Genomic DNA, 6154 nt, shown 5'->3' on the forward strand with positions numbered 1-6154 from the left:
ATCCGTGTAATCTTCTCAACAGTGATATGTTCAAACGGTCAAGATAAGGGGCAACGGATTTTACTTTTTTGGTTACACCATGCCACAGGAAAGAAACAAAAAGGAAAAATGGACCACAAACTAATGCCAATCCTGATGGAGACGTAAGTCATATTCAGCGAAAATTTAAATTTAAAGAAATAAATGTTTATTCATTAAAAACAATATTTGCGTTGTACTGGCTTTCTACAGTTAGGAATTTCAATTTCATTCCCCCCCCCGTTCTTTTCCTCCTTCGCGGTACGAATTCGAGCCCGCCTTCCTACTACGACTTTTTTTCTTTTTTTTGCTCAACACACACCTCCAAACACCCGAGTTGAAATGCTAGTATCTATAAAAATGTACGTGTCTGTCTGTCTGCGTGTCTGTGCACATTTCTCTACGCAATAACTCTGTCAATTTTCAGTCTACAGACTCGAAATTTGATATACAGGGTATAGAGATTTGGGAAAATCTTTCTAATACGTTTTCGACCAGAAATTTGACTGTTAAGGGGTCACAGTTCAACGATTTTACCTTTGAGAATTCTACAAAACTCCTCCGCCAATTTTATGTCTTAACACTTGAAATTTTAGATATAGGTTACTTGGACATGGATCTAGCTTAATAACTTGATTTGACCTTTATTCGCTGATATTTTCGAAAGTCATCCTCTCCTTTCGATTTAATTTAAACCTACGTCATTCTGGTTTGGCGGTGGTCGTAACAGCAAAGAGGTCAAGTTTTTCCCCCGTTTTTTTACACTTTTGCGGTACGGGTTCGAGCCTGCCTTCCTACTACCACAGATTATTATTTTTTGCTCAACACACACGTCTAAACACCCAGGCAACGCCAGGTACTCATGCTAGTATATATATATATATATATATATATATATATATTGAACAAATGAACTTTATGGACAATATATATATATATATATATATATATATATATATATATATATGGCGTCTATAATGTTCATTTGCACGTTAAAAATGTATATTTTTCTTTGCTTTTGCGATACTAATACTCTGTAAACATGATATTAAGTTTCATGTAACTAGTTTTAAGTATAGTAGAAACCCGGGATACGGCATTAAAAATTAGTAACAAAATACAGTACAACATATAATATACATGTATATAATCAAATAACATTATAAATAACACCGTAAGGGGGCAAATACCGTAACCAGGGGATTTTCAAACATGGTATTCGACATCGTAACCTGGAAAGAACGTATCTGGAACCATGGTATCCCGGGGTTTAGTGCATTGTTAGTGAATTCTTCACCATAAAATAAGCTATAATTATTAGATACGTTAAAAAAAAAATGTTTTTTTTTAGATCTAAATTTAATCGATAGCGTACAAAGTAAATTATTTCCCTTTATTAATGAGATTTTTTTTAATGGGGACATGTGAAAATAATAGCGTATGCAACTAAAGTTAGTTCATTAGAAAATTTAAAAACTAAAATAACCAATATGATTTCAGACATTATTGTAAATCAGTTTTAAAATGTTTACTGTAACTGCAAAATCGTGTTACCCTTTGCATTGCTTATGATGGAGGATGGGAGAAAATTTAAATACGAATAAAAACCCTTAAAAAAATTATTTTACTTTTTTTTTTTATCCTTTTTACATATTATTTCAAATAAAATAAAATTATTAATGTTTAAGGTGCACACGGACTTTATGGACACCCTGTATATTTGTGTCTGTGTGTGTGCGTGTGCGTGTGTTTATCCCTACACAGCGGTTTCCTCGTATTATGGCTCTTCGTTGTAATTAGAAACGAGCTTGTGCTTCAAGCTTTATTGCTTCATCAACGGTCGAGAGCCGTACCTAGTGAGTCATCCGTCACCGGGAAGTGCGAGCGACATCAATAAATGATTATATATTTACAATTATCGGTCACATAGAGAGTGTTTTTCTTTAACAAATAGCTATGTATTTATGCTTAGCGGTGGCTAAATAAATAGACATATACATAAATAAATAGATAGATAAATAAATGAAGAGAAGGATAGATAGATATATAGAGGATAGAGAGAAAATGCTTTAACACGAGACGGAAACAAACGAAAACGGCGGTTTGTATCCGAATGGGAAGACTAGAAAATTTAGAAAGATAGCAAGTTATTAGAAAGAGATTTTAAAAGGTAGAAAGACATATATGAGAGAGAGAGAGAGAGAGAGAGAGAGAGAGAAAGAGAGGGAGAGAGAGATGTGGGTATAAAAGGGAAAAATGGGAGATAGGGAAACGGGTGAAACGTTATCAGAAAAAGATAGGATCAAAAAGCGATATGAGGTGCACAGCGCCATAAGGTACAACTTGACAAGATACCCCAGCTGTCTATGACTAATGCACTCCTCGACTTTCCCCGCCACGCACGCAAAAGTGTACACAGGTATTGAACAAAGGCAATCTAAACCTCACGACCAGCAGGAGATTTCGTTAAGGAGAAAGGTCTGGATTTGCGGCTGAAACAAAAAACCGCAAAAAATACAAAACATAAAAATAATATATAATGCAACTGTTGTGTCTGTATGTCTGCAGTTGTCTATGTGTCAACTGGTCCATTCAAAGCTCCAAACATATTACTAGTCTGTATTATTCCTACATATAAGTCTCATTATGTTTCCATCTTATTTGCATACATGTTTGCGGTGTGTAAATAACCGGAATGTACAATTACATGACGACTTTGCGAGCAGAGGCGTTCTTGTCGTTTACTTCTCCTTCACTGCAAGAACTCTAAAACCAGGGTCGGAAAATGGGATTAAGAAGCCAGCGTCCCTGAGAAAATGGCACTCTGACCTGCAAAAAAGTGCCTGGGCAGCCCCGTTGACATTTCCCGGTAAGGGCACCTCAGGCGATTTGCAATAAACTAACCCCTTCTCTCTTTAAGAGAAGGGGGGCACGAGAGGCCGGACCTCATAGAACTGCAGAAAACTACACTCCCACCGCAAATTCAACAGGGCCCGGACCATTAGAGGAATGGTTTAATCTACGTTGATTTGAGGGGGTAGGGGGAGATAAAATGTGCTAACCGAATCGTTAGTAAAAGGGAATAATTCTAAAAAAATCGAGAGAAAGAAAGGGAGAATAAGTAAGAGAGAGAAAGAGAGGAAGAAGGGGGAGGGTGATTCAACTTTAACATTTTCTGGCAGAAATGTTAATCTAAAGCTGAGATCTCCACGGTTTTCGAACGGGGCGGGGGCATATTGCTGATGTTTATAGCTACGTGGGACAAAATATTGCAAAAAAAAAAAAAAAAAAAAAAAAAAAAATGACCAGTACGTGTTTTATACTGGATTGGTAATTAGCTTTGCTTCTTTAGTGAAAGCGGTTTTCCAAAACCTCGTTCATGTAATCATTTGCTAAAAAAAACACCATAACATTTTCACACCTTTCCATTTTACAAATGTTCCTGATTATCTTGACGCTTTTCATTAGAGCTCTTTACCGGACCGGACCTGGTCCACGGTTCGTAGTTTGGAGACCCTTGGTCCAAAGGAATAATTCTAAAACAGTGACAGGATAAGGGAATAACTTGAAATGTCACTCAGTAGGCAAATACTTTATTTAGAAAAGGGAGGGAATAAATGAGAGAGGAGAGCTCAACGATGTTTTCTCCAACAACGACGCACGTGGAAGTAAGATGCACTTTAGCTGTCAAGATAAAGGATGCTGATACTAAGCTAATCTTAATTGTACTTACTTGGTTCTCGTTAATTGACTGATTTAGAAGCTTACCCGTCAAATACGATGGCGATATTTATACACATTTACTTTTGAAATCACGACTCTATGATAATATATACAAAATCTGGACGAATTAAAATATTATATTTAAGCGTATTTTACGATATGGCAAAGACGGACCCCCCCCCCCCCACCGACTAGTTTATATAAATTATCAAAATGATATATAAATACGAAGGAGAGTTTTAAAGGCGATATCTCTCATTTTTTTTTTTATTTTGCCCGAATGGATTAGCGGGGATTGAAAATAACACTGTTACGATCGATGAACTTATGCATTCATAACCTAAAAGTGTTATCTGTCTCTTGCAGATATTGACGGTTTGAGAAAGCAACGCTTTTCAGAAGCAGAGATGTGTCATTGAATTTCTGGCAAAAGTGCATTGGGTATGTTGTGATAATGTACACACATGTAGTTTTTTCTTTTTTACAAGGTGGTCACAACTTATCAAGGACCGGAAGCCACTCAGGGATAAGGGTTATTGCGTATACATAACGTTAGTGTTGAGATTTGATAAAGTATCTACTCGAGGGGGCGGTTCATCAGGAATTTGTTTATGTTGGACTCGAAGACATCCAGGTTGTAGTCATGTGGGAAACAGGCAGACGGAACAGAGTTCCACAGGCGTACACTTTTAAGAAAGAAGCTTTGTTCATGGAATCTACGTTTTGGTTTTGGCACAGATAAACAGTGGAGGGCATTTTTTTACAGTGGTTTCAGCTAGACGGGTGTTTTTCGTATTTTAACGCTACCACCCCCGTCTTCGTAGCTATTTAACATTTTGAGTCAAATATAGGAGGCCTTACTTTTGGAATTGCTCTCGTATATATATATATATATATATATATATATATATATATATATATATATATATATATATGAGAACCGGTGTTTTAAGGCGATTATCCCGTATATATATATATATATATATATATATATATATATATATATATATATATATATATGTATATAAAGCTGAATGTCTGTGTATGTGTGTGTATGTGTCTGGTCACGAATAGGCTCCTATATGGTTGACTATTTTAAAAAACTGATTACATATAATAATAGAAGATGTATCGAGACACAGGAATGGGTATGTTTGATCTGGCATAATGATGATTCATTAAAATTGTGGTGTCTGCGTTCGCGCCTGATCCACAAAGTATGGAAATAAAAAATTTAAAAAAAGACAACGTTTACTAGTGTTTTTGATATAGATGTATATAAGAATACTTTGATAAATATGTTTCCAACTTAAATAGGGATGGCATAATAAAATTGTAGGGGTCTGCGTTTGCGACTGGTCTCCATAGAATGACAATAGGCACAACTTTAATAAAGACTTTTCATATCTATCTGCGTAAGTATACTTTGATAATTATGTTTCAGTTTGGAGAAATATGGTATAATAAAATTATGGGGTGTTCGTTCGCACCTGACCTCCATAGAATGGAAATATGTCACAAGGTTTAACAAGGTTTTTTAATATAGATCCACAGAATATTGTGATAAGTGTTTCAGTGTGAACAGGTATGGCATAATAAATTATGGGGTTTATCTATTTTATTTTTACTTTCATCATGTTTTGCTTTGGTTTTGATACCCCCAAATTCAACCCAAATTTACAACCCTTCCTTTTCATAACCTATCATACTGTCATAAATCAGAGTCCATTTTCTGTAGGCTGTTTTTGAATCCAGTCAACGACGGGTACGTTTGCAAGTGTATATATATATATATATATATATATATATATATATATATATATATATATATATATATATATATATATATATATATATATATATATATATATATATATATATATATAGCATAATCGCGTTAAAAACACCGGTTCTCGCCAGATCACCGAAGTTAAGCAACGTTGAGCCTGGTTAGAACCAAATGGGTGACCATTTGTGAATCCTAGGCGCTATATGTGCTCTCCGCTTATCTCGGCATTTGTTTCCAGTCGTCCTGTACATACACTTCACTTGCCACTGGTATTTAACAATGTGGACCCAGGATAGGTGAGTTGGAGATTGCGAACCTCCTGCCACAAAAATTTCACGCATAGGCACCACTTCTGTACAGGACTGAAGGAGCCTGTGTATATATATGGTAACACCAAAAAAAGACCGCACATGCCATTAAAAAAAAAGAAAAACGCAAATTTAAGCTAAATAGAATGTAACTGTTTAAACAACCTTTCAATTTGATGCCCTTTTTATTCCTTAATAATTACACTTGTTCGTATTTGACTTGTAATTGAAATATTCTAGTGTTCCCGTCAATAACTTCAAATCGACAAGGCAAAAAGAAACTCTGCACAATGGAAAATTGTTATTTAAATTAAAT

General features: G+C 35.3%; 1 pseudogene; it reads left to right on the forward strand.

Annotated features, from left to right (window-relative positions):
- The first annotated feature begins 5620 nt into the window (after nt 1-5620).
- LOC145263828 (5S ribosomal RNA) lies at nt 5621-5738 on the forward strand (annotated as a pseudogene).
- Nucleotides 5739-6154: the final 416 nt, after the last annotated feature.

This window comes from Euprymna scolopes, chromosome 3, assembly GCF_053919585.1.
Source record: "Euprymna scolopes isolate OS-2025 chromosome 3, ASM5391958v1, whole genome shotgun sequence".
Lineage (NCBI taxonomy): Eukaryota > Metazoa > Mollusca > Cephalopoda > Sepiida > Sepiolidae > Euprymna > Euprymna scolopes.